This window comes from Coregonus clupeaformis, unplaced genomic scaffold (genome assembly GCF_020615455.1).
Source record: "Coregonus clupeaformis isolate EN_2021a unplaced genomic scaffold, ASM2061545v1 scaf0102, whole genome shotgun sequence".
NCBI classification, from domain to species: Eukaryota; Metazoa; Chordata; class Actinopteri; order Salmoniformes; family Salmonidae; genus Coregonus; species Coregonus clupeaformis.
Window position 1 is genome coordinate 645,553 of NW_025533557.1, and position 27,707 is coordinate 673,259.

A 27,707-nucleotide genomic window follows, 5' to 3' on the forward strand; every position below is an offset into this window, starting at 1 on the left:
TCTATTTAGAGTGTTTATATGCTGTTTAGTATGGCATGTAGCCTATTTGAAATGATGTTTATTAAAATACTTTTCATTCAAATCATATGGTTTGGTTTCAATACTTCAAAACCAAATGGTAGGTCCAGGTAGTCACAAAAATAGATGGGTGTTGGTTAAATGGTGATTTTAATGAATGGATTGAATTTGGAGCTGCAGGTTTTTTTTTCTTTTGAGCGAGGAGCGGTTTTTAACAGAGATGTTGGAAAGGAAGTGGAGTGCCAGAGAGGTGCTTAAGTGGAGCGGTGAGCGATGAGCGGGATTTCTGACAGCTCAACTCCGCTCACATGGCTGAGACTCAGATTTTTCACTTAAAATGTATGCAAAACAAAAAACATTTGATTTAACAAACCATACAACTCTATGCACAATGACCATTTTTAACAAATTTACACTGAACATTTTACAAAAACACATTCACTGGAAGAACTGTGCAGTTGCAAAGTTTGGTAACAGAATTTCAGTTTATGTGACAACGTTTTCCAAAAACTCTGTGAAATATCTGCTCCAAATAACAATTCAAAGATGTCTGCAGAAACAATGGGGTGTCAGCTATGACATGACACCTTGAGTTTGAAAAAATTTCTTTTGGTTATTGAACTACACTAAGTGAAGTGGATTTACACCCGGTAACAGAATTGCGGTAATGGAATTGCATCATGGGTCCATGATCTGTACTACACAGAAATGCATAATTATGGATATGAATGTGATGGTGATGGTACATAAATATTCAATATCCTCCTTTGCATATTTAGGTATTATTCTACACACTGGCTATTATTTGAATGAGCTCCGCCACCAAACAAGACCAAATTTGTTTGGTCCGGACCAAATCTGAACCAATCATAGACGTCTGTTTCAAAAGTTTGGACATCAGAGAACAGCACAGTAGAGCTCAGTAGAGTAGAGTTCAGTACAGTAGAGTATAGTCGAGTAGAGTAGTACAGCAGAGTGCAGTATAGTAAAGTATAGTACATTATAATGTACTCTACTCGAATGTGCTCTACTGTGTACTGTACTGATCTCTACTCCACTCTATTTTATAGTACGTGACAGTACTGAACTATACTCTACTTTTCTTTGCTGTACTCAGGGTTGGGTAGGTTACTTTATAAATGTAATCCGTTACAATTTTGGACAGGTTACTAGTTACCTGTCCAAAATTATAATCAGTAACAAAACTTTTGGATTACCCAAACTCAGTAATTTGATTACTTTCAGTTACTTTTGGATTACTTTCCCTTTAAGAGGCATTAGAAGAAGACAAAAAGGATTCATCAAATGCATTTGGTGTGTCATCATAGTGGTCTCTGACTTGTGGTCAGACACGCTCAGGTGGAACAAACTTAAAATTGAATGTAATTGAGAAAACAGGTGTCATAATGTATTTTTTCTGAATTTCAAAGTAATCCAAGAAGTAATAATCTAGTTTTTCAAAAGTATCTGTAATCTGATTGCAATATTTTTTCTGGTAACAATAACTCTTTACTTTTTTATATTAGTTGGCAGGGGTCTTTACTTCAACATCATTGTGGTTTGATGTATTTCTAATACCTATTTAAGACTTTCTGGTAGATGTTTTCCCTTTTCCATCTGTTTGACAAGAAATCAAAGCCTTTGCTTATTCCTAATTTTTAGGATGGAAAATGTATATATACCTTTATTTCATTTGAAACCCAATTTGACATGCTCTTAGAAACTTCATGTTGGTGCTCATGGGTCCTTCTAGATGGAAATGACCATCTGCTAAATGACTAAAATGGAAATGTTTTACATACAGATCTCATAATACTGTATTGAATTTTTTTCTTTGTCACAAATACAGTGCCTTCAGAAAAGACTCATACCCCCTGAATTCAAAATGGATTAAATAAAAAAAAATCTTACCCTTCTGCACACAGTACCCCATAATGACAGTGAAAACATGTTTTTAGAAATGTTTCCAAATGTATTGAAAATTAAATACAGATATCACATTTACATAAGTATTCACACCCCTTAGTCAATACTTTGTAGAAGCACCTTTGATGGCAATTGCAGCTTTGAGTCGTCTTGGGTATGTCTGTATCAGCTTTGCACATCTGGATTTCTGGATTTTCTCCCATTCATCCTTGCAGATTTTCTCAAACTCTGTTAAGTTAGATGAGAAGCAGCGCTGAACAGCAATCTTCAAGTCTTTACACAGATTTTCAATGGGATTCAAGTCTGGCCTTTGACTGGGCCACTCAAGGACTTTCACATTCTTGTTCTGAAGCCATTCCAGCATTGCTTTGTCTGTATTCTTGGGGTCATTGTCCTGTTGGAACATAAATATTCACCCAGTCCAAGGTCGTTTGCACTCTGAAGCAGGTTCTCATCAAGGATTTGCCTGTATTTGGTTCCATTCATTGTTCCCTATATCCTTACCAGTCTCCCAGTCCCTGCTGCTGAAAAGCATCCGCATAGCATGATGCTGCCACCACCATGCTTCACGGTAGGGATGGTGTTAGACGGGTGATGAGCTGTGCCTAGTTTTTTCTCCAAACAGTGCTTTGCATTCAGGCCTAAGAGTAAATGTTTTGTCTCATCAGACCACATAATCTTTTGCCTTATACTCTGAGTCTTTCACATGCCTTTTTGCAAACTCCAAGCATGTATGAATAATTTTAGCCAGTAGTTTTGAGAGTGGTGCTCATGAGCCAAAAGTGGTCCCTGTTTTTTGTGTACTGCATCATCCATTTCATATATGTTACGTCCTGCAAAAAATATTAATGTTATTTTTCTTTTGCAATTTTAATGATATGTTACGAATCCAATCCAGTCCCGGAGTGCATCTTTAATGATTTGTGTATTTCCAGGAGCTTTCAGCCTCCAGCTGACGAACTACACTTCCGCTAGACTTTCTCCCCAGTTACGCGATCGTCCCGAGTTACCACAACTACAAAGTCATAAACCTCGCCTATTATTACAATTTATCTAAATAAAAAATAATTTTAAACCTAACCTTAACACTAACCACACTGCTTATGCCTAACCTTACCTTAAATTAAGACCAAAAAGGTAATTTTTGTTTTCATGAATTTTTACAATATAGCCAATTTTACTTTGTGGCTGTGGTAACCAAGTTACGCTTACACACAGGCGTTCGAGCCTATGTTTTGAGCACGCTAGATAGCTAATTAGCACAGGTGTTCATCACATTTACATTTTAGTCATTTAGCAGACGCTCTTATCCAGAGCGATTTACAGGAGCAAACGCTGTAATATGGCCGTGTGGAAACACTAACTCTCACCCTATAAAGGTGTGTAGTAATTTAACCTTTTTATTACATTTTTTGGGGAAATTATTTCTCGATGATATGAAAGGTACATTCTTTATGTTTAACTTTCAGAACGAGCGTCGGGGCTCTTAACAAAACACCCCCGGCCATAGATACCTTCATGAATAGACGCTAAAGGTAGTTAGCGCCTATGAATGGGCTAGCCACATTTATTCTGTGAGTTTGGAGCTTGTTTTTGTCGGTTTGGTGGCTACTAAAGTTCAGGCTTCAATAATAAGGAAAAGGTCAATGAGCGTGAGCTAGGGGGCGGAATCGATTATGCTGAGCCGCGGGGCACCGGTCTATGGCCCGTGACGTGAACGGGTAAAAGCGGTAAGGGAGGAGTGCCCTTCTCAAATCGAACAGTAATCTTTGCTGCTCGGTCATGTTGTCAACAAGGCAGCATGGTGCATCATCCAGAAACATGCATCTCTTTCCCATAAAATATATGTTTAATTTTCAAACAAGTTTTCATTGGGAAGGCAGATAGTGTTTTATCAAAGGGACTTTTGCATGTGAAAACACAGAATCCTACTCATTACTCCACATGCTTTGTTTTGAGCCGACTTCTCCGTGGGCTTTGAACGGTGCACTTGGGTCACGCCCGGAAGCGAAGGCAGCCGGTTCCAAAACAAATGCAATCAACTTTCACCCGGTGCAAAACACGCCTACCCGGGCGCACAGGGCAGATTAATCGAATCGCCTCAGTGACGTGGTCCCTTTGGAACATGGTAGCTACTAGAATTGAGAGAGACCACGTCTTTGTAATGGCTATAGCCTTGAGCTGACAAGAAAGCCAAATGCATTGGATCTCATAGCCTTTGACACACAACCCTGGTTACCTGCAGACTAGGTTGACCTAGGCTAGGCCAGGATAATCAGCTGGTTGATAAACTGAATCAGGTTAGTTACAGTGGGGGGAAAAAGTATTTAGTCAGCCACCAATTGTGCAAGTTCTCCCACTTAAAAAGATGAGAGGCCTGTAATTTTCATCATAGGTACACGTCAACTATGACAGACAAATTGAGAAGAAAAAATCAAGAAAATCACATTGTAGAATTTTTTATGAATTTATTTGCAAATTATGGTGGAAAATAAGTATTTGGTCACCTACAAACAAGCAAGATTTCTGTCTCTCACAGACCTGTGACTTCTTCTTTAAGAGGCTCCTCTGTCCTCCACTCGTTACCTGTATTAATGGCACCTGTTTGAACTTGTTATCAGTATAAAAGACACCTGTCCACAACCTCAAACAGTCACACTCCAAACTCCACTATGGCCAAGACCAAAGAGCTGTCAAAGGACACCAGAAACAAAATTGTAGACCTGCACCAGGCTGGGAAGACTGAATCTGCAATAGGTAAGCAGCTTGGTTTGAAGAAATCAACTGTGGGAGCAATTATTAGGAAATGGAAGACATACAAGACCACTGACAATCTCCCTCGATCTGGGGCTCCACGCAAGATCTCACCCCGTGGGGTCAAAATGATCACAAGAACGGTGAGCAAAAATCCCAGAACCACACGGGGGGACCTAGTGAATGACCTGCAGAGAGCTGGGACCAAAGTAACAAAGCCTACCATCAGTAACACACTACGCCGCCAGGGACTCAAATCCTGCAGTGCCAGACGTGTCCCCCTGCTTAAGTCAGTACATGTCCAGGCCCGTCTGAAGTTTGCTAGAGTGCATTTGGATGATCCAGAAGAGGATTGGGAGAATGTCAGATGAAACCAAAATAGAACTTTTTGGTAAAAACTCAACTCGTCGTGTTTGGAGGACAAAGAATGCTGAGTTGCATCCAAAGAACACCATACCTACTGTGAAGCATGGGGGTGAAAACATCATGCTTTGGGGCTGTTTTTCTGCAAAGGGACCAGGACGACTGATCCGTGTAAAGGAAAGAATGAATGGGGCCATGTATCGTGAGATTTTGAGTGAAAACCTCCTTCCATCAGCAAGGGCATTGAAGATGAAACGTGGCTGGGTCTTTCAGCATGACAATGATCCCAAACACACCGCCCGGGCAACGAAGGAGTGGCTTCGTAAGAAGCATTTCAAGGTCCTGGAGTGGCCTAGCCAGTCTCCAGATCTCAACCCCATAGAAAATCTTTGGAGGGGAGTTGAAAGTCCGTGTTGCCCAGCGACAGCCGCAAAACATCACTGCTCTAGAGGAGATCTGCATGGAGGAATGGGCCAAAATACCAGCAACAGTGTGTGAAAACCTTGTGAAGACTTACAGAAAATGTTTGACCTGTGTCATTGCCAACAAAGGGTATATAACAAAGTATTGAGAAACTTTTGTTATTGACCAAATACTTATTTTCCACCATAATTTGCAAATAAATTCATAAAAAATCCTACAATGTGATTTTCTGGATTTTTTTTCTCTCATTTTGTCTGTCATAGTTGACGTGTACCTATGATGAAAATGACAGGCCTCTCTCATCTTTTTAAGTGGGAGAACTTGCACAATTGGTGGCTGACTAAATACTTTTTTTCCCCACTGTATAACTGGGGTTGGACCGAAAACCTACAGGATGGTAGCTCTCCAGGAACTGGGTCGGAGAGCCTTGACCTAGGCTATGTCAGGCAGAGATGCCATTCTTGACATTGCATTGCATACTTGGATTGGCGTAAGCATGGGCTAGACTAGAGGGAGATTTCATCATATGTCTTACACCAGTAATTAGATTTAAATCCATGAAGAGAAATGAACAAGTGCACACTCACTAACTAGTCTATACCCAGCACCTGTTCAAATGTGGTGGATTTTGTGCCCACTACTTTTTAAATGTTTATTGCCTGTCAGCTTACTGTTTTCCCTTATATCTCCCTCCTTTTCGCTCACCCTCTCTTCTCCCCTCTCGTCTTTCCTCTCCTTTTGTCTTTCCATCATTTTCTCTCATCATCTCTCTCTCTCCTCCTCTCTCCATCTCTCCATGCTTTAGCCCCAGGGGATGGTTGAGCCCAAAGTCTACCATGCTGTGGTGATTATCTTCCTGGAGTTCTTCGCCTGGGGGCTGCTCACCACTCCCATGCTTACAGTAGGTAAACCACCACCACACACCCGAGCCCACCCAGCCGTTCCACTAACACAGGCCTACCTAGGGATACATACAGTACAGTAGGGGCTTCTCACCACGCCCATGCTTACAGTAGGTAAACCACCACACACCTGAGCCCACTTGTCTGGAACACAAGCTTACCTAGGACTACATTACAGTAGGGATACAATGCATGCTCACCATGCTCATAAACGTCCACACACCTGAGCCCACCTATTCCCAAGCTTACTGTACATTGTGCTACCTACAGTAGGTATAGGCCAACACATGCTCACCACGCCCATGATCACAGTAGGTAGGTTAACCACCAACTGCTCCCCTTACATACTGTACGAAAACAAGCTTACTTAGGGCTACAGTACATAGTAGGGTACATAAATGTACATACAGTAGAGATACAACACATGCTCATTAGGTTTACATTCTAGTCATTTAATAGACACTCTTATCTAGAGCGACTAACAGTAGAGCAGGGTTAACTCGGTCCTAGGGACCCCAGGGGGTGCACGTTTTGGTTTTTGCCCTAGCACTACACAGCTGGTTCAAATAATCAACTAATCATCAAGCTTTGATCATTTGAATCAGCTGTGTAGTGTTAGTGCAAAAACCAAAACCCCTTGGGGTCCAGAGGACCGAGTTTGGGAAACGCTGCAGTAGAGAGTGCATACATTTTTTGTACTTTTTTGTACTGGTCCCCGTCGGAATCGAACCCACAACCCTGGCGTTGCAAGCGCCATGCACAGGACCCCCTCATGCTATGCTAATCACAACCTGGGCTCAAGTGTGACTCTCACACACCTAAGCCCAAATGCTCCCCTTCCTTGCTTAGGGATGCATACAGTTGGGATGTACAGGTGTCTGCCAAAATAAAGGAAACACTTGAGTAAATGAGGGATACAAAGTATATTGAAAGCAGGTGCTTCCACACAGGTGTGGTTCCAGAGTTAATTAAGCAATTAATACATCCATCATGCATATGGTCACGTATAAAAATGCCCAGTTCCCCATTTATTTTGGCTACCATGGCTAGAAGAAGAGATCTCAGTGACTTTGCTCCTTTGAGACCCCTCTTTCATAGTGAGTCACCAAATCTCAACCCAATTGAACACTTATGGGAGATTCTGGAGCGGCGCCTGAGAAAGTTTTTCACCACTATCAACAAAACACCAAATTATGGAATTTCTCATGGTAGAATGGTGCCGCATCCCTCCAATAGAGTTCCAGACACTTGTAGAATCTATGCCAAGGCCCATTGAAGCTGTTCTGGCAGCTTGTGGTGGGCCAACACCCTATTAAGACACTTTATGTTAGTTTCCTTTATGTTTGCAGTTACCTGTACAATACATGCTCATTGCTCACCCCGCCCATGATCAGGGTAAACTACAACCCACCCACCTGCATGAAAAACAAGCTTACTTAGGGCTACAGTACATAATAGGGTACATATTGTACATACAGTAGAGATACAGCACAAGCTCACCACACCCATGCTCACAGTAGGTAAACTACCTCACACCTTAGCCCATCCACCTGTTCCACTCTACTATATGGAACACAAGCTTCCTTAGGGCTACAGTAGAGTATGGAATAGGCTGAGTTTCCCTAACCATACAACCTGTCTGGAAAAAACTACAGGTCCTTGTTATAGCATAATTGGAAAATGTTGTTGCCTGTTTTCCGCCGGAGTAGGATAGAAAACAGCACATGACTCAGACTATTCTTTAAAGGATACTATGGTTGGTGTATGTGTCTTTCTTTGTCTTAATGTGTTTTTTTGATGTGTTTTTTATCATGTGTTGGTCATTGTTGTGTGTCCTGTCATTGTAAGTCATTGATGATATATGCTGTGATAAAACAATTTCCCAAGTTGGGATTAATGAAGTAATACTCTACTCTACTCTCTCTCTACTACAATCTACTCTCATATAGTGCCTTGCAAAAGTATTCATCCCCCTTGGATTACAACCTGTAATTTAAATGGCTTTTTATTTGGATTTCTTGTAATGGACACCCAAATTGGTGAAGTGAAATGAAAATGATTTTTTTTTCTAAGCATATGTATTCTCCCCCTTTACTATGAAGCCCCTAAATAAGATCTGGTGCAACCAATTACCTTCAGAAGTCACATAATTAGTTAAATAGATTGCACACGGGTGGACTTTAAGTGTCACATAATCTGTCACATGATCTCAGTATATATACACACTTGTTCTGAAAGGCCCCAGAGTCTGCAACACCACTAAGCAAGGGGCACCACCAAGCAAGCAGCACCATGAAGACCAAGGAGCTCTCCAAACAGGTCAGGGACAAAGTTGTGGAGAAGTACAGATCGAGGTTGGGTTATAAAAAAATTATCAGAAACTTTGAACATCCCATGGAGCACCATTTAAATCCATTATTAAAAAATGGAAAGAATATGGCACCACAACAAACCTGCCAAGAGAGGGCCGCCCACCAAAACTCACGGACCTGGCAACGAGGGCATTAATCAGAGAGGCAACAAAGAGACCAAAGATAACCCTGAAGGAGCTGCAAAGCTCCACAGCGGAGATTGGAGTATATGTCCATAGGACCACTTTAAGCCGTACACTCCACAGAGCTGGGCTTTACGGAAGAGTGGCCAGAAAAAATCCATTGCTTAAAGAAAAAAAATGATCAAACAAGTTTGGTGTTTGCCAAAAGGCATGTGGGAGACTCCCCAAACATATGGAAGAAGGTACTCTGGTCAGATGAGACTTAAATTTAGATTTTTGGCTATCAAGGAAAACGCTATGTCTGTCGCAAACCCAACACCTCTCATCACCCGAGAACACCATCATAGTGGTGGCAGCATCATGCTGTGGGGATGTTTTTCATCGGCAGGGACTGGGAAACTGGTCAGAATTGAAGGAATGATGGATGGCGTTAAATACAGGGAAATTCTTGAGGGAAACCTGTTTCAGTCTTCCAGAGATTTGAGACTGGGACGGAGGTTCACCTTCCACCAGGACAATGACCCTAAGAATACTGCTAAAGCAACACTCGAGTGGTTTAAGGGGAAACATTTAAATGTCTTGGAATGGCCTAGTCAAAGCCCAGACCTCAATCCAATTGAGAATATGTGGTATGACTTAAAGATTGCTGTACACCAGCGGAACCCATCCAACTTGAAGGAGTTGAAGCAGTTTTGCCTTGAAGAATGGGCAAAAGTCCCAGTGGCTAGATGTGCCAAGCTTATAGAGACATACACCAAGAGACTTGCAGCTGTAAATCCTTTAGCAAGCCGCTGTAACTATAAGGTGTGACTGCTCATGAGAAACCACATACACAGCCTACCGCAGAGCCTTACAATACAATGTAATGTCATTCACCAATATCTCAGATCTCTGTAGAAGTCTCTGAGCCACACCCGCCACCACACCACTAAACACTAGTGATGGGGATAAAAATCGATACAGGTACACATCGAGATATTATTTTTGATTATATATTATATCGTTTTGACAATATCGCAATATTATTTTTGTGCAAGTTTGCTGTACCTGCACCAAAACAGTATTGTTCCTTCATAGCTTGTTCTCCATCTTCTTTTTAAATAGGGAGTCATTTTGTTTTCAGCACTTTTGTTTCCATGACTGATCAAAACTTGTTTTCTCATGGCTCCCTCTAGTCCCTCTGCAACAGACATATGGTGAGCAATATGTTTGGAACATTGAATCGCAATAAAATCACAGTACATATAGAATCGTGAGTTTTGTAACACATATAGTATCGGCACCAAAGTTTCGTGATAATATCGTATCGTGAGGTCTCTGGCAATTCCCAGCCCTACTAAACATAACAAGTTCATTATAAGTTTCTCTGGATAAGAGAGTCTGCTAAATGACCTAAATGTATGTTCATAACTCCCTCCCCTCAAACAGGACTGTTTTAATGCATTATAATGCATTCATAATGACTGGTTATAATGCATTCATTCCTCCCTCCCCACTCCTTCATAATTCTGTCCTAAACCCAACCAGACTACCAGGGAGTGACATTTCCCAACAAACAGCTCCACAAACAGCTATGAATAATTGAATTGATAATCAAATGTTGAGGGCATGATAATGCAGTCTGTGTTGTGGGAATGAGAGGCTCAGTGTCGACAGATGCTACTTGGCTCAGCAATATGAAAAAGACATCAAGCAATGTATTGTTTGAACAAGGTGTCTTTTGCTTTTGAAAGGGCTTCTCAAAGGGAGTGGGAGAGAGAAGGTTAGTGAGTGGTTATTGTTCGACTATAGATGTTGTAGACACATCCGGGCACACACGACTCCCCTCAATGGACGGACTAATCATATCAGACAAACTATATAAAAGTGAATATGAATTGAAAATGCATTGTTTGTGTTCAGGACATTTCATGTTTACCTTTGCTACAGCTGGGCTACTTTTCCCCACCAAACAAATGATAAACAACTACATCTACAGCCCACATTATGGACAGTTTCAAATGATTTGTTTGAAGTCAGTGCTATGTGTTGTTCATTAGACTGTTTCTTACTGGACAAGTTCAGATAGCACCTCCTCGTTTCATTCCATTTCGGAATGTTTTCTTCGGTTTCTCACCTACTGAGCACGACCCTGGTCTGTGTGGAGGGTTAGTGGTGCTTATTGTGACTATGAAAATCTGTTCCACTTACTGGATCTCCCAGGGGGAGGTTGACATTTGCATGTTGCGTTAATCAGAGGGCAGTGGAGAGGGACGCTGGCTTCACTGTTTCCACTCAGGTCCTCCTTAGTTAGATGCACAGCTCAGTGAGCTCCCACTGTGCCCTATCCATTCACCTGTTCCTGCTACAGTACTCTCGCATGCTTCACCCTCTCTCACGCTCACACACTCTACTGCACCCACTGAGGTTCCCACTTTCATTAGCAACAGCCAGAGCCTCTCTCAGCCTCACCAAAGCCACTGTATTCTGCATCTGTGCAGGAAAACTCTCTTAGGGCAGGGTTTTTGCCCTAGCACTACACAGCTGATTCAAATAACCAACTCCTCATCAAGCTTTGATTATTTCAATCAGCTGTGTAGTGCTAGGGTAAAAACCAAAATGTGCACCCATGGGGGGCCCCGAGACTGAGTTTGAGAAACCCTGTCTTAGGGGCCTAGAATGGCTTCTCCTCTACATTTTGCATTTGGTCCATGTCCTCCTGACCAATACTCAAACCCTGTATGTGTTTGTTCTCTTAGTCCTGTCTAAACACTCACAGGGTCATGCTCCTACTGGTGTCAATGACCCCTCGCTCACCTGCTCTCAAACTGTGTTCCTCACCAATACTGTCTGTAGACTTTGAACTGCATCACATTGATTTAGGCTGAATTTGCACCATCATGCCCGACCCCTGTTTGTGAATTTGAAGGAAATGATACCATCTGCCTGCTTGCTTCAGAGTACTTTTCGGTCACTTAGACCTTCATCAGGCAATAACGTTGTACTTTAAGTGTGTTATTTACACACAGTGTGCTGGAGTCCCTCCCCTCAACCTTTCTACATCCGTTTCCATTATCTAACTAAACGTTTTCTCTCAGTATCTCAGACCCAGAAAGGTCACTATCAGGTAATGGAGCGGATATTGTGTAGTGGGTACCTTCCTGTCAGTCTGCTGTAGGTTGCCTAACTGTTGACTAACTGAAGTTACTGTAGTCAACACCAGCCACTGTATGTCATTACTTAGGTCTGTTACACTGTACTAATATGGACACAACCGTTTTTTGTTTTCTCAGTGGCTCTTTATATTGGAGTGGATAGTGTGTGTGCATTGGTGCTTTCCTTTGTTTAAGTTTGACTAACGCTGAAGTGTATACCAGTCACTGTCCTGTGTGGGTCATTTTACTGTAGGCTACTGTATGGACACAGCAGTTGATGAGGTGTTATGTGTTTGTTTCCCAGGTCTTATATGAAACGTTCCCTCAACACACATTCCTGATGAATGGGCTTATTCACGGTGTCAAGTTAAGATGTTAACAGCCGCCTAACCTGTTGCAGCTAGGACACTGAAGGTAAGATAACGACAGTTAACAGCAGCCTAGCCTGTTGCTCTCTAGCCTGTAGCTAGGACACTGAAGGTAAGATAACGACAGTTAACAGCAGCCTAGCCTGTTGCTCTCTAGCCTGTAGCTAGGACACTGAAGGTAAGATAACGACAGTTAACAGCAGCCTAGCCTGTTGCTCTCTAGCCTGTAGCTAGGACACTGAAGGTAAGATAACGACAGTTAACAGCAGCCTAGCCTGTTGCTCTCTAGCCTGTAGCTAGGACACTGAAGGTAAGATAACGACAGTTAACAGCAGCCTAGCCTGTTGCTCTCTAGCCTGTAGCTAGGACACTGAAGGTAAGATAACGACAGTTAACAGCAGCCTAGCCTGTTGCTCTCTAGCACAGTACTTCCCAACCCTCTCCTTGGAGACCACCAGATGTTTTAAAATTTTTGTTTTAGCCCTAAATTGGTTTACCTGATTCAATTAGTCAAGGAAGGGGTTGATGATTAGTAGACTAATTGAATCAAGTGTGCCAGTTTAGGGCTACAACAAAAATGTGAAACGTCTGGTGGTCCCAGAGGAGAGGGTTGGGGAAACGCTGCTCTACCCTGTAGCTAGGACACCCTGTAGGTAAGAAAGCGCTAAGCTAGCCGCTGCCTAGCGAGGACACTCGTCACTCAGCAGGTTAGATAAGAGAGAGACCCGTCATGGTAGAACTCTCTCTGCCAAGCACCGTGTGTTTGTTTTACCACTGACAGCTGCAGTAGTGCATGGCATCTTATCTCATGTAGGCTAAACTCAAAATGTTACATTTTAATCTCAGGTTGCCTGTTTAGTGGGGTGTGGAGATGACGGCAGTGTGGATAGTATACACTGAGTATACAAAACATTAAGAACACCTGCTCTTTCCATAGACTGACTAGGTGAATCCAGGTGAAAGCTATGATCCCTTATTGATGTCACAATCAGAGTAGATGAAAGGGAGGAGGCAGGTTAAAAAAGGATTGTGTATGTGTGCCATTCAGAGGGTGAATGGATTTCAGATTTTAGTGCCTTTGAACGGGGTATGGTAGTAGGTGCCAGGCGCGCCGGTTTGTGTCAAGAACTGCAACGCTGCTGGGTTTCCTGTGTGTATCAAGAATGGTCCACCACCCAAAGGACATCAGCATGATCCAGAATGATTGTACATAACTGTAGTTAGTTACTCAGTAGCTCAGTGCACAGCTCAATGAGGTCTCATTTCTCTCACTCCTTTTTCTCTCTCCCTCTCACGCTCTTCTCTTTCTCTCCTCTCCTTTTTCCTCTCTCCCTCTTTATTTCTCTCTCCCTCTCTTCCCCTCCCCTCTCTCTCCTCCTCTCTCCCTCTCTCCTTTTTACTCTCTCTCTCCCTCTCTCTTTATTTCTCTCTACCTCTTTCTCGCTCCCTCTTCCTCCCTCTCTCTCCCCTCTCTTTCTCTCCTCTCTCCCTCTCTTCCTCTATCTCCCTCTCTCCCTTTCCACTTTCTCACTCCCTTTCTCCTTTTTCCTCTCTCTCTCTCCCTCCCTCTCCCTTTCATTATTTCTGTCTCTACCCCTCCCTCTCTCCCGCCCCCTCCTCTCTCCCTCTGTCTCCTTTTTCCCGCTCTCTCCCTCTATCTCCCTCTTCCTCGCTCTCCCTCCCACCCTCTTTCTCCTCTTTCTCTCCCTCTCTCCTTTTTCTCTCTCTCCCTCTTCCTCTTTCCTTTCTCTCCCTCATTTTCCCTCTCTCTCCCTCCCTCTCTTTATTTCTGTCCCTACCTCTATCTCCCTCTTTTTCTCGCTCCCTCTTCCTCTCCCTCTCTCTCTCTCCTCTTTCCCTCTTCCTCTCTCTCGCTCTCTCCTTTTTCCTCTGTCTCTCTCCTTCTCTTTATTTATCTTTTTCTCGCTCTCTCTCCCTCTATCTCCCTCTTTTGCTCTTCCTCTTTTTCTTGCTCCCTCTCCCTCTCTCTATCCCTCCCTCTCTTTCCCCCTCCTCTCTCTCGCTCTCTCTTCCTGCCCTCTCTCCTTCTCCCCCTCTCTCTCTTCCTCCCTCCCCTAGGGTCTGCTGTCGTTCCTGAGTGCTCCTCTGATTGGAACGTTGTCAGACGTATGGGGGAGGAAGTCATTTCTACTGCTAACAGTATTCTTCACCTGCACCCCCATTCCTCTCATGAAGATCAGCCCATGGTGAGAACACCTCTAAGATAACACACACTTCACTCTACTTACTACATCTTGATGGGCTGTGATTGTACAGAGCCGGATTAAGCCTACTCATGGAATAAAAAGCATTGTCAACTTCAAGTGTTTAGAGACATGAACGTGTTTGAAGTTCAGGAGTAGGCTATGCAGCTGGCCCTGTATCTCTGCCGTTTTGCTGTGGTTCAACCAATGTTAAAGTGGACCATCACTGTAGTGGTTTCCACAGTCATGATAGAGCTTTACAGACTTGCTAACATTCCTCCTCTCTCCTCCCTCCATTCTCTTCCTTCCTGTCTTACATCCTATCTCCTCCTCTCTCCTCTTCTCCTCTCTCCTCCTCTCTCCAGGTGGTACTTTGCAGTCATTTCCATGTCCGGTGTGTTTGCCGTCACCTTCTCTGTGATCTTTGCATACGTGGCAGACAACACAGCAGAACACGAGAGGAGCACAGCCTAAGGTTTGGTGAGGAGTGATACTGAATGACTAGATTTTAATGATAACCCCGATGGACAACCTATCAGTGTTATTTTTGCTGTCATATATTCTGGTATTGTTAGAATGACACCAGGTCTCCCTCTTCTCCTTTCCATCTCTTCCTCACCCCCACCATTCCCCTCCTCTTCACCCACTTTCTTTCCCTTTTCTCCCCTTCCAGGTGTCGGTCACGTTTGCAGCCAGCCTGGTGACCAGCCCAGCCATCAGAGCGTACCTGTCGTGTCTCCTGAGTGGCGCAGTGGTCTAAGGCACTGCTTCGCAGTGCTAACTGTGCCACTAGAGATCCTGGTTCGAATCCAGGCTCTGTCGCAGCCGGCCGCGACCGGGAGACTCATGGGCGGCGCACAATTGGCCCAGCGTCGTCCAGGGTAGGGGAGGGAATGGCCGGCAGGGATGTAGCTCAGTTGATAGAGCATGGCGTTTGCAACGCCAGGGTTGTGGGTTCGTTTCCCACGGGGGGCCAGTATAAAAAAAAAATAAAAATGTATTCACTAACTGTAAGTCGCTCTGGATAAGGGCGTCTGCTAAATGACTAAAATGTAATGTAAATGTATGGTGACACCTTGGTAGTGATCCTGGCTACGGCCATCGCCCTGCTGGACATCTGTTTCATCCTTGTGGCTGTCCCTGAGTCACTGCCTGAGAAGATGAGACCGGCCTCCTGGGGGGCACCCATATCCTGGAAGCAGGCTGACCCCTTCGCTGTGAGTACTACACTGTACTAAACACTAATATACACTGAACAAAAATATAAATGCAACATGTAAAGTGTGGGTCCCAAGTTTCATGAGCTGAAATAAAAGATCACAGAAATGAGCCAAGTAAAGCCCCCCCGGCCAAACCCTCCCCTAACCCGGACGACACTGGGCCAATTGTGCGTCGCGCTATGGAACTCCCGATCACGGCCGGTTGTGAAACAGCCTGGGATTGAACCCAGGTCTGTAGTGACGCCTCTAGCACTGCGATGCAGGGCCTTAGACCGCTGCACCACTCAGGAGGCCAGATGTCTCAAGTTTTGAGGGAGCATGCAGTTGGCATGCTGACTGCAGGAATGTCCACCAGAGCTGTAGCCAGAGAATTGAATGTTCACTTCTCTTTGATAAGCCGCTTCCAACGTTGTTTTAGAGAATTTGGTAGTATGTCCAACCGGCCTCATATCCGCTGACCACGTGTATGGTGTCTTGTTGGTGAGTGGTTTGCTAATGTAAACGTTTTGAACAGAGTACCCCATGGTGGCGGTGGGGTTATGGTATGGGCAGGCATAAGCTACGGACAGCGAACACAATTGCATTTTATCGATGGCAATTTGAATGCACAGATGAGATCCTGAGGCCCATTGTCGTGCCATTCATCCGCTGCCATCACCTCATGTTTCATCATGATAATGTATGGCCCCATGTCGTAAGGATCTGTACACAATTCCTGGAAGCTGAAAATGTCCCAGTTCTTCCATGGCCTGCAGAGTCACCAGACATGTCACCCATTGAGCATGTTTAGGATGCTCTGGATCGGTGTGTATGACAGCATGTTCCATTTCCCGCCAATATCCAGCAACTTTTTTTTGGGGGGGGGGGATATCCAGCAACTTTCCAACAAGTCAGTTTGTGAAATTTCTGCCCTGCTAGAGCTGCCCCAGGCCAAATGTAAGTGCTGTTATTGTGAAGTGAAAACATCTAGGAACAACAATGTCTCAGCCGCGAAGTAGTAGGCCACACAAGCTCACAGAATGGGACCGCCAAGCGCGTAGCGCTTAAAAATCTGTCGGTCCTCGGTTGGAACACTCACTACAGAGTTCCAAACTGCCTCTGGAAGCAACGTCAGCACAATAACTGTTTGTTGGGAGCTTCGTGAAATGGGTTTAGGCAGCCACACACAAGCCTAAGATCACCATGTGCAATGCCAAGCATTGGCTGAAGTGGTATAAAGCTCGGCACCATTGGACTCTGGAGCAGTGCAAACGCGTTCTCTGGAGTGATGAATCACGCTTCACCATCTGGCAGTCCGACCAACGAATCTGGGTTTGGCGGATGCCAGGAGAACACTACCTGCCCGAATGCTTAGTGCCAACTGTCAAGTTTGGTGGAGGAGGAATAATGGTCTGGTGCTGTTTTTCATGGTTTGGGCTACAGTGAGGGAAAAAAATATTTGATCCCCTGCTGATTTTGTACGTTTGCCCACTGACAAAGACATGATCAGTCTATAATTTTAAGGGTAGATTTATTTGAACAGTGAGAGACAGAATAACAACAAAAAAATCCAGAAAAAACGCATGTCAAAAATGTTATAAATTGATTTGCATTTTAATGAGGGAAATAAATATTTGACCCCTCTGCAAAACATGACTTAGTACTTGGTGGCAAAACCCTTGTTGGCAATCACAGAGGTCAGACGTTTCTTGTAGATGGCCACCAGGTTTGCACACATCTCAGGAGGGATTTTGTTCCACTCCTCTTTGCAGATCTTCTCCAAGTCATTAAGGTTTCGAGGCTGACGTTTGGCAACTCGAACCTTCAGCTCCCTCCACAGATTTTCTATGGGATTAAGGTCTGGAGACTGGCTAGGCCACTCCAGGACCTTAATGTGCTTCTTCTTGAGCCACTCCTTTGTTGCCTTGGCTGTGTGTTTTGGGTAATTGTCATGCTGGAATACCCATCCACGACCCATTTTCAATGCCCTGGCTGAGGGAAGGAGGGTCTCACCCAAGATTTTACGGTACTTTTGTTCTCATTTTTTTTTGTTCTTTTTTTTTTTTTTTTTACGGTATTTTGTTCTCATCTGACCACAACACTTTCACCCAGTTCTCCTCTGAATCATTCAGATGTTCATTGGCAAACTTCAGACGGCCCTGTATATGTGCTTTCTTGAGCAGGGGGACCTTGCGGACGCTGCAGTATTTCAGTCCTTCACGGCGTAGTGTGTTACCAATTGTTTTCTTGGTGACTATGGTCCCAGCTGCCTTGAGATCATTGACAAGATCCTCCCGTGTAGTTCTGGGCTGATTCCTCACCGTTGTCATGATCATTGCAACTCCACGAGGTGAGATCTTGCATGGAGCCCCAGGCCGAGGGAGATTGACAGTTCTTTTGTGTTTCTTCCATTTGCGAATAATCGCACCAACTGTTGTCACCTTCTCACCAAGCTGCTTGGCGATGGTCTTGTAGCCCATTCCAGCCTTGTGTAGGTCTACAATCCTGTCCCTGACATCCTTGGAGAGCTCTTTGGTCTTGGCCATGGTGGAGAGTTTGGAATCTGATTGATTGCTTCTGTGGACAGGTGTCTTTTATACAGGTAACAAGCTGAGATTAGGAGCACTCCCTTTAAGTGTGTGCTCCTAATCTCAGCTCGTTACCTGTATAAAAGACACCTGGGAGCCAGACATCTTTCTGATTGAGAGGGGGTCAAATACTTATTTCCCTCATTAAAATGCAAATCAATTTATAACATTTTTGACATGCGTTTTTCTGGATCTTTTTGTTTTTATTCTGTCTCTCACTGTTCAAATAAACCTACCATTAAAATTATAGACTGATCATTTCTTTGTCAGTGGGCAAACGTACAAAATCAGCAGGGGATCAAATACTTTTTTCCCTCACTGTTTGCCCCTTAGTTCCAGTGAAGGGAAATCTTAAGGCTACAGCATACAATGACATTCTAGATTCTGTGCTTCCAACTTTGTGGCAACAGTTTGGTGAAGGCCCTTTCCTGTTTCAGCTTGACAAAGCGAGGTCCATACAGAAATGGTTTGTCGAGACCAGTGTGGAAGAACTTGACTGGCCTGCACAGAGCCCTGACCTCAACCCCATCGAACACCTTTGAGATTAATTGGAATGCCAACTGCGAGCCAGGCCTAATCGCCCAATATCAGTGCCCGACCTCCCTAATGCTCTTGTGGCTGATTGTAAGCAAGTCCCTGCAGCAATGTTCCAACATCTAGTGGAAAGCCTTCCTAGAAGGGTGGATGCTGTTATAGCAGCAAAGGGGGAACCAACTCCATTTTAATGCCCATGATTTTGGAATGAGATGTTCGACAAGCAGGTGTCCACATACTTTTGGTCATGTAGTGTATTGGTGACCGACAGATGCATATCTGTATTCCCAGTCATGTGAAATCCATAGATTAGGGCCTAATGAATTCATTTCAATTGACTGATTTCATTATATGAACTGTAACACAGTAAAATCTTTGAAATTGTTACATGTTGCATTTATATTTTTGTTCAGTATATTATAGTACTGTCCTATACTACCTCCTGGGGAGCACCCATATCCTGGGAGCAGGCTGACCCCTTCACTGTGAGTACTATACTAGGGCTATACTATGCTATACTGTAGTACTATAACTGACTTTACTATATTATACTACTGTACTTGACCTCCTGGGGAGCTCTTATCTCCTTTTGAGCAGGTAGACCCGTTCGCATTCAGTACTGTAGTACTGACCTGTAGTATACTATAATGTACTATTAGATACTATTATGCCTGAGGGGAGCCCCCATCTCTTGGGAACAGGACAACCAATCTGTGTTTGTGTGGCAATAAAATGAATGTGAATCTAATGTGTTGTGTTTCTCGTCTCTCTCATCTCCCCTCCAGTGTTTGCGTAAGGTGTGCCAGGACAGTGCTTCTCATCTGCATCACAGTGTTCCTGTCTTACCTGCCAGAGGCAGGACAGTACTCCAGCTTCTTCCTCTATCTCAGACCGGTACTGATGATCCCAAATACACCCTACCCCCTAACCTCATCCCCTAACCCTTTACCTCCCTGAGGCCGAACAGTACTCTAGCTTCTTCCTCTAACCCCCTAGCCTCAACCCCTAACCCCCAGTGCTTGACTTGGGCAAGAGCTCATCGGAGCTGAGTACTACTGCTTGAGCTCCTGTTCCTCTTATAGAATATTAGCTCAAAAGTATCGTAGAGTTCCTGCGCCTAAATATAAACAGTACCGGCACCCAAAATGAGTACCGGAACCTATTTCAGTCCAAGTCAAGCACTGCTAACCCCTACCCCTTAGGCACTTCCTCCTAGAGGTAGACAGGGACTGACCAGAACCAAACCAACCCCTAGTCTCAACCCTACCCCCTATATTTCTGTAACCAGTGGAAAAGTTGTAAAAGTTGTAAACAGCAGTATGTTGCATGCACAGTGTCAGCAGGTGTTTTGAATAGCATATTTTGGTGAGTAGATTCAGTGATGCATTAGCACTTTTATAGTTGAGAGAAATCTTGCGCTTTCACCCACAAAGGTTCAGTGTACAAAAATACTACAATGTAGTCATATCTGTAAATTCACTGACTGGCGGACTTTGTTGGAAGGCCTCTGAGTAAACCAAACTCCTTTTTCAAACTTAACCTCCTCAGAATGTGGCCTATGTGCTGAGCATGAACATTTTTGGTTATTTTTAAACAACGAAGTGACCAACGTTGGTTCAATAATTAGAATTCCATTTAATTCTGTTTTTCGTTCTGTTTTTCTCTGTGAGCTCAATGCGCACATGTAGTAGGGAGTTGTAGTTTCCAACAGGCCGATATTCTACATAGTTTAGCACATAAAACGTAGTAATTAACTACAATGACCATAATCCATTGAGCATCTACTTGTCCGGTCTGTATTTATTTTACGCCTGCTACAGAAGAGAGAAGAATGCGCAATCGTAATAGAGAGCAACTGTTGCTTCGCTAGGTATCTCTACTTGAAAATATATGATCGGAGTGATTGATAGTTTGAGTTTGAGTTAATTTTTTTACAGGGACAGTGCACATTAATCAACGTTTCAGTAAAAGTGCCGGTTTTAGCCAGCCGGCTAATTTTCAACCGCAGTCCCTGGGCAGGTTATTAAAAACAATTACAATATGGACAATAACAACATAGAACAAGACATAGCATACAGACATAGCAACATAGGACAAGCAAGACGTAGCATACAGACCGAGCAACATAGAACAAAAAGCAGCAAGTTGGTATTCAGCAGTCATAAAAGTATGCCTTATTTACTTTGAACAACTACAAAATAGTGATGTTGTCAGACAGCATAGGCAGCAGCTCTATAGAGATGAGATCACTTTGAATGAAATAATAAAGTCATCAAATAAAACAACTGAAATATTTTATTAAAGTAATGTGAATAATCATCATGGGACTTTTATTAATTATTTTATTCTGTGTTATAGCATTCAACCCACATAATGCATAGTGCTTTTAATGTAAAAAAAAATAAATACATCGAAATCGAAAAACGCGATAATTTTTTTATAAGCAAATCGAAACCGAACCGACCTGAAAGCACTAATCGCTCAGCACTACTGTTTACAAGCAGAAGCTCAAACAGGACGTACCAGTGACTCGCTCCATTGAGAAATGGTAATCAGAATCAGAGATTATGCCACAGGACATCTTTGTTAGCGCTGATTGGAATATGTTTCGGGACTCCGCCGATAACATCGACGAGCTAAGAACCTCCGTCACCAGCTTCGTTAGGAAATGCATCAGCAACGTTGTCCCCACAGTGAAGTTTCGCTGCTTCCCCAATCAAAAGCCCTGGATTAACACAGAGGTTGGTGCTAAACTAAAGGACAGGGCTATCGCAGACAACCCTGAGGTTACGACTGAGGACAGGAACAAGTATAAGAAGTCCCGCTACGACCTCCACACAGTCATCAAACGAGCAAAAGGACAATGTAGGAATAAGGTGGAATCATATTACACAGGCTCCGACGCCTGCCACATGTAACAGGGGCTTCAGTCCATTATGGATTGCAAAGGAAGACCCAGCTGTGATCTGCCCAACGATGCCTCTCTACCAGACGAACTCAATGCGTTATATGCACGCTTCGACAATAAAAACGCTGTGCGTGAGGGCCCCCACCGACCCAGAGGACTGGATGTTCTCGCTCTCCGAGGTCGACGTGAGTGAATTCTTTAATCAGGTCAACACTCTCAAGGCGGGGGGCCGGACGGTAATCTAGGGCGCGTTCTCAGAGCATGAGCAGAACAGCTGGCAGGTCATTTTCAACCTCTCCTTGTCCCAGTCTGTAATCCCCACATGTCTTAAACTGACCAACATCATTCCTGTTCCCAATAACTCTAAGGCTTCATGGCACAATGACTGCCGCACTGTATCACTCATATCACAAATCATGAAGTGCTTTACCGCCCCAACAGATCCATAGACGCAATCTTAATTGCACTCCACACTGCCATCACCCACCTAAATAAGAGGAAAACCTATGTGAAAATGGTGTTCATTGACTACAGCTCAGCGTTCAACACCATTGTCCCCTCCAAGCTCGTCAACAAGCTTAGGACCTGGGACTGAACACCTCCCTCTGCAACTTGATCTTGGACTTCCTGACAGGCAGACCCCAGGTGGTGAGGGTAGGCAACATCACCTCCGCCACGCTGACAGGGGTGTGTGCTTAGTCCCCTCCTGTACTCCCTGTTCACCCACGATTGCGTGGCCACGCACGACTCGTCATCAAAATTGCTGACGACAACTTATTATGTGACTTGTTAAGCACATTTTTGCTCCTGAACTTATTTAGGCTTGCAATAACAAAGGGGTTGAAAACTTCTTAACTCAAGACATTCTAGCTTTTCATTTTTAATTCATTAGTAAAAATATGTAAAAACATAATTCCACTTTGACATTATGGGGTATTCTGTGTAGGCCAGTGACACAAAATCTCAATTTAATCCTTTTAAAATTCAGGCTGTAACCCTGTAGGCACTGTATATATCTACCTCTATCACTCTATCAGAATCCCTGCACATTGTAAATATGGTATTGGAACTGACCGGATGGATGGATGGATGGATGGATGGATGGATGGATTCCGTGAGGTCTATCCCGGGGGTTGGTGATAGAGGGGAGGTATGTGCCGCGATGTTGGCTCCATCTGCTGGGAGTACACGGACTGGGCACCCTGACGCTGATGGGCCAAGTAGAGGTAATTAGGGGAGAGTGCCAGCCAGCCGTGCAGGCCACATAAAGGGAGCACCGTGGCACACTGCGAAGAGGACAAAGAGAGAGGCAAGGAGTGAGCATACGAAGGGGAACGAAGCTCCCGGAGGCACGGAGCCAAGTATAAGAAAAAGTACAGAGCCAACCCTGAATTAATTTGTTGTTATCTTTATTTTCGTTGCCTAGTAAAGTTGTGTTTTTCTGACTAGATCCTCCCTGTCTCTGTGTCCATCTCTGCACGCTCAACCCAACACCCCACGGTTTACCACAATATATATATATATACAGTGGGGAAAAAAAGTATTTAGTCAGCCACCAATTGTGCAAGTTCTCCCACTTAAAAACATGAGAGAGGCCTGTAATTTTCATCATAGGTACACGTCAACTATGACAGACAAATTAAGAAAAAAAATTCAAGAAAATCCCATTGTAGGATTTTTTATGAATTTATTTGCAAATGATGGTGGAAAATAAGTATTTGGTCACCTACAAACAAGCAAGATTTCTGGCTCTCACAGACCTGTAACTTCTTCTTTAAGAGGCTCCTCTGTCCTCCACTCGTTACCTGTATTAATGGCACCTGTTTGAACTTGTTATCAGTATAAAAGACACCTGTCCACAACCTCAAACAGTCACACTCCAAACTCCACAATGGCCAAGACCAAAGAGCTGTCAAAGGACACCAAAAACAAAATTGTAGAACTGGACCAGGCTGGGAAGACTGAATCTGCAATAGGTAAGCAGCTTGGTTTGAAGAAATCAACTGTGGGAGCAATTATTAGGAAATGGAAGACATACAAGACCACTGATAATCTCCCTCGATCTGGGGCTCCACGCAAGATCTCACCCTGTGGGGTCAAAATGATCACAAGAACGGTGAGCAAAAATCCCAGAACCACACGGGGGGACCTAGTGAATGACCTGCAGAGAGCTGGGACCAAAGTAACAAAGCCTACCATCAGTAACACACTACGCCGCCAGGGACTCAAATCCTGCAGTGCCAGACGTGTCCCCCTGCTTAAGCCAGTACATGTCCAGGCCCGTCTGAAGTGCATTTGGATGATCCAGAAGAGGATTGGGAGAATGTCATATGGTCAGATGACACCAAAATATAACTTTTTGGTAAAAACTCAACTCGTCATGTTTGGAGGACAACGAATGCTGAGTTGCATCCAAAGAACACCATACCTACTGTGAAGCATGGGGGTGGAAACATCATGCTTTGGGGCTGTTTTTCTGCAAAGGGACCAGGACGACTGATCCGTGTAAAGGAAAGAATGAATGGGGCCATGTATCGTGAGATTTTGAGTGAAAACCTCCTTCCATCAGCAAGGGCATTGAAGATGAAACGTGGCTGGGTCTTTCAGCATGACAATGATCCCAAACACACCGCCCGGGCAACGAAGGAGTGGCTTCGTAAGAAGCATTTCAAGGTCCTGGAGTGGCCTAGCCAGTCTCCAGATCTCAACCCCATAGAAAATCTTTGGAGGGAGTTGAAAGTCTGTGTTGCCCAGCGACAGCCCCAAAACATCACTGCTCTAGAGGAGATCTGCGTGGAGGAATGGGCCAAAATACCAGCAACAGTGTGTGAAAACCTTGTGAAGACTTACAGAAAACGTTTGACCTGTGTCATTGCCAACAAAGGGTATATAACAAAGTATTGAGAAACTTTTGTTATTGACCAAATACTTATTTTCCACCATCATTTGCCAATAAATTCATTAAAAATCCTACAATGTGATTTTCTGGATTTTTTTTCCTCATTTTGTCTGTCATAGTTGACGTGTACCTATGATGAAAATTACAGGCCTCTCTCATCTTTTTAAGTGGGAGAATTTGCACAATTGGTGGCTGACTAAATACTTTTTTCCCCCACTGTATATACTGCTGAAAAAAATAAAGGGAACACTAAAATAACACATTCTAGATCTGAATGAATGAAATAATCTTATTAAATACTTTTTTCTTTACATAGTTGAATGTGCTGACAACAAAACCACACAAAAATGATCAATGGAAATCAAATTTATCAACCCATGGAGGTCTGGATTTGGAGTCACCCTCAAAATTTAAGTGGAAAACCACACTACAGGCTGATCCAACTTTGATGTAATGTCCTTAAAACAAGTCAAAATGACGCTCAGTAGTGTGTGTGGCCTCCACGTGCCTGTATGACCTCCCTACAACGCCTGGGCATGCTCCTGATGAGGTGGCAGATGGTCTCCTGAGGGATCTCCTCCCAGACCTGGACTAAAGCATCCGCCAACTCCTGGACAGTCTGTGGTGCAACGTGGCGTTAGTGGATGGAGCGAGACATGATGTCCCAGATGTGCTCAATTGGATTCAGGTCTGGGGAACGGGCGGTCCATAGCATCAATGCCTTCCTCTTGCAGGAACTGCTGACACACTCCAGCCACAGGAGGTCTAGCATTGTCTTGCATTAGGAGGAACCCAGGGCCAACCGCACCAGCATATGGTCTCACAAGGGGTCTGAGGATCTCGTCTCGGTACCTAATGGCAGTCAGGCTACCTCTGGCGAGCACATGGAGGGCTGTGCGGCCCCCCAAAGAAATGCCACCCCACACCATGACTGACCCACCGCCAAACCGGTCATGCTGGAGGATGTTGCAGGCAGCAGAACGTTCTCCACGGCGTCTCCAGACTCTGTCACATGTGCTCAGTGTGAACCTGCTTTAATCTGTGAAGAGCACAGGGCGCCAGTGGCGAATTTGCCAATCTTGGTGTTCTCTGGCAAATGCCAAACGTCCTGCACGGTGTTGGGCTGTAAGCACAACCCCCACCTGTGGACGTCGGGCCCTCATACCACCCTCATGGAGTCTGTTTCTGACCGTTTGAGCAGACACATGCACATTTGTGGCCTGCTGGCGGTCATTTTGCAGGGCTCTGGCAGTGCTCCTCCTGCTCCTCCTTGCACAAAGGCGGAGGTAGCAGTCCTGCTGCTGGGTTGTTGCCCTCCTACGGCCTCCTCCACGTCTCCTGATGTACTGGCCTGTCTCCTGGTAGCGCCTCCATGTTCTGGACACTACGCTGACAGACACAGCAAACCTTCTTGCCACAGCTCGCATTGATGTGCCATCCTGGATGAGCTGCACTACCTGAGCCACTTGTGTGGGTTGTAGACTCCGTCTCATGCTACCACTAGAAATAATGTATGCACTAACTGTAAGTCGCTCTGGATAAGAGCGTCTGCTAAATGACTAAAATGTAAATGTAAAGCACCGCCAGCATTCAAAAGTGACCAAAACATCAGCCAGGAAGCATAGGAACTGAGAAGTGGTCAGTCACCACCTGCGAAACCAGTCCTTTATTGGGTGTGTCTTGCTAATTGCCTATAATTTCCACCTGTTGACTATTCCATTTGCACAACAGCATGTGAAATGTATTGTCAATCAGTGTTGATTCCTAAGTGGACAGTTTGATTTCACAGAAGTGTGATTGACTTGGAGTTACATTGTGTTGTTTAAGTGTTCCCTTTATTTTTTTGAGCAGTGTATATAATATATATATACTACTGTTAAAAAGTTTGGGGTCACTTAGAAATGTCCTTGTTTTCCATGAAAACATACATGAAATGACTTTAAATAGGAAATATAGCAAAATGCATAGGAAATGTAGTCATAGACTGGTGTTTTGCAGGTACTATTTAATGAAGCTGCCAGTAGAGTACCTGTGAGGCGTATGTTTCTCAAACTAGACACTAATGTATTTGTTCTCTTGCTCAGTTGTGCACCGGGGCCTCCCACTTTCTATTCTGGTTAGAGACAGTTTGCGCTGTTCTGTGAAGGAAATAGTACACAGCGTTGTACAAGATCTTCAGTTTCTTGGCAATTTTTCACATGGAATAGCCTTCATTTCTCAGAACAAGAATAGACTGACGAGTTTCAGAAGAAAGTTCTATGTTTCTGGCCATTTTGATTCTGTAATCGAACCCACAATTGCTGATGCTCCAGATACTCAACTAGTCTCAAGAAGGCCAGTTTTATTGCTTCTTCAATCAGCACAACAGTTTAACTGTGCTAACATAATTGCAAAAGGGTTTTCTAATTATCAGTTAGCCTTTTAAAATGATAAACTTGGATTAGCAAACACAACGTACCATTGGAACACAGGACTGATGGTTGCTGATAATGGGCCTCTGTACGCCTATGTAGATATATTCCATTAAAAATCAGCAGTTTCCAGCTACAATAGCCATTTACAACATTATCAATGTCTACGCTGTATTTCTGATCAATTTGCTGTCATTTTCAAGAACCCTATGGTCACTCTGACAAAGCTCCAGAGTTCCTCTGAGGAGATGGTTGTCCTTCTGGAAGGTTCTCCCATCTTTGTAGCACTCCCAACAATCAGTCCTTTATGGTAGAGTGGCCAGACGAAAGCCACTGCTCAGTTTGGAGTTTGCCAAAAGGCACCTAAAGGACTCTCAGACCATGAGAAACAAGATTCTCTAGTCTGATAAAACCAAGATTGAACTCTTTGGCCTGAATGCAAAGCGTCACGTCTGGAGGAAACCTGGCACCATCCCTACGGTGAAGCATGGTGGTGGTAGCATCATGCTGTGGGGATGTATTTCAGCGGCAGGGAGTGGGACACTAATCAGGATCGAGGGAAAGATGAACAGAGCAAAGTAC

The 27,707-nt window shown here is 44.0% G+C and overlaps 1 pseudogene; it reads left to right on the forward strand.

Annotated features, from left to right (window-relative positions):
• The first annotated feature begins 6,298 nt into the window (after positions 1-6,298).
• LOC121581376 overlaps positions 6,299-27,707 on the forward strand; it is a 33,530-nt pseudogene continuing 12,121 nt past the window's right edge.